Source organism: Montipora capricornis, unplaced genomic scaffold, assembly GCF_036669925.1.
Source record: "Montipora capricornis isolate CH-2021 unplaced genomic scaffold, ASM3666992v2 scaffold_414, whole genome shotgun sequence".
Taxonomy (NCBI): domain Eukaryota; kingdom Metazoa; phylum Cnidaria; class Anthozoa; order Scleractinia; family Acroporidae; genus Montipora; species Montipora capricornis.
This window is the reverse complement of record NW_027180145.1, coordinates 142,841-145,000: the sequence shown is the minus strand read 5'-3', so window position 1 is coordinate 145,000 and position 2,160 is coordinate 142,841. Positions and strand designations below refer to the sequence as shown.

The 2,160-nt window shown below is 42.3% G+C and overlaps 1 pseudogene; it reads right to left on the bottom strand.

The window, feature by feature from the left end:
• Nucleotides 1-2,160, bottom strand: part of LOC138035487 (uncharacterized) — a 4,516-nt pseudogene extending 2,356 nt beyond the window's left edge.

Here is a 2,160-nt window from a genome sequence, read left to right as displayed (position 1 = left end):
TTCTTAAAAAAATAGGAATCACGTAATAAATATGAAAAAAAAAACTATACTATAATCTTTGTTTTTTAAAAAAATATGGAAAAGGATTTTTTCTGAAAACTAAGGAAATCCTATGCAAAATGAAACACTGGTTCCATGAGGCAAATCCAAACAACCCGAAAGTTAAAAAAAAAAACGGACTGCGACACCACTGACTTCGTAAATGGCTGCGAATCTTCAGAGGTAGAGCGCAACCGACCAAGGGGGTTTCTAGTCCAACGCCGGACCTCTACCTGACCCTTTCGTGCCGAGTCAAGAAAGAAAAAGAAAAGAACAACAACGATGCTGACCAGAGCTGTGACCCAGTCGAAAAGGGACAAAGTGACGTGGTCAAAATTGCGAAGTTGATTAATTAAACAAAATGGAAAAATAACACGTACAAAAAAGACTTTTACCAGGTATATTCTATGGCTTCTGAAGTAAAATAATAGTTTAAAATATAGAAAAAAATAATTGTAAAAAACATGATTACTTACATAGAAGAAAAATCTGATAAAATTTCCCACTCTACAAACTAATTGTTGCAAGTCTCCCTGTTACTATCTACGTAGGACACCGAGCAGAGTGCAACGACTTCTAAAACACAACAACACAACTTTAATGGCGTTCGGTCCTTCAAGAACTACATGCGATTTCGCACGTGGTCCTGGTCACGTGTCGATTATCATAACATCTTCCCCTTTGTAAAAAAAGAAAAGAAACACTCCGCACAGTTCTTTTGGTATAACAAACACGATAAAAATGTTCAACAGTGTTCAACAAGACAAGCAGGCGGTTTAATAACGCAACCATTCCTCTTGAGTAGAGTAGAGGGTGCAGGTTTTTCTGGGTCAGCTGCAGGCTTCGTTAACAGTAGGGAATCTGTTTGTGGTACTGACTGCTGTGTTTCAGCCGCTGCTTTCGATACTGGCAATGATTCTCACTGCAGCACTGATCGCAGGTGTCTGCGGTTTCGTCGGTAGGTTCACCCATCCGACTCAACAACGTAAGAACGTGGACCAATCATTTTCTTGCAAACAGCCTGTGACCAAGTAGATGTATTTGGCTTCTTCATCCTGACAGTTTGTCCAGGTTCAAGTTCTGGCAATGCAGTTCCCTTCAGGTTGTAGTAGAAAGCCTGCCTTTGTTTAGAGCCAATCAACTTTTGTTGCACATTTTGTAGGGGTACTGTCTCAGGCTTTAGTTGTTTAACTGACAAAGGTAACAGATTGTGTCTCCTCCTGCTAAACAGCCTTTGTGCAGGAGATGAACCAACTTCCGCGTGGGTATTACGATAATCCAATAGTGCGAGGTATGGGTCATAATGTCCGCGCACTGCTTTCTTCATGATATACCTTTACCGATTTTAACTGCACTCTCAACCTTTCCGTTACTTTTGGAATGAAGCGGACAGGAGGTGATGTGTCGAAAATGCCAGCCACTTGCAAACCGTGCAAATTCTGTTGAAGCAGACTGCGAAGCGTTGTCAGAGATGACTATCTCCGGAATTCCATTGCGGATAAATTGCATTTTAAACTGCCGTTGCTGAATCTGTCTTGTCCAACTTATCCGCCTCAAAGAAAGAAGAATAATAATCAACCGTAAACAGGTACTGACGCCCATTAAACAGGAACAGGTGTGTGCCAACTTTTTGTCAAGGTCTGGATGGGATCTCCTTAGGGCACTAGTGGTTCTCGAGGCTGATCTGTCTTAAAAGTGTTGCCAATCCTTCAACTCGGCATTCATGCGCGGCCAGTAAAACACTTCTCTAGCCCGTCACAGACATCCTTCAATACCCAGATGAGAAGAGTGGACCATTTCAATCATTTCTTTCCTGAGATTGGAAGGAACAGTGAGGTGCTCGCCTTTGAACAGGAGACCATCTTGGGCAGTGATTTCTCTAAACTGGAAATACGGCTTGACCTCTGCTGAAACTTCATCCAGACTCTTAGGCCAACCTTCAAGAACAACTGTCATGAGCATCTAAAGGTCGTCATCCTAAACAGTACCGTCTTTGAATTCTTCAAATCGTGCTTCGGAAATAGGAGAATCCTCCACAAGTACTATCTTCTCAAGCTCATGGTAGTACTCGGTCCGTGTGGGAAGTTCGTCCAAGTAGGCTCGGGACAAGGGATCAGACAT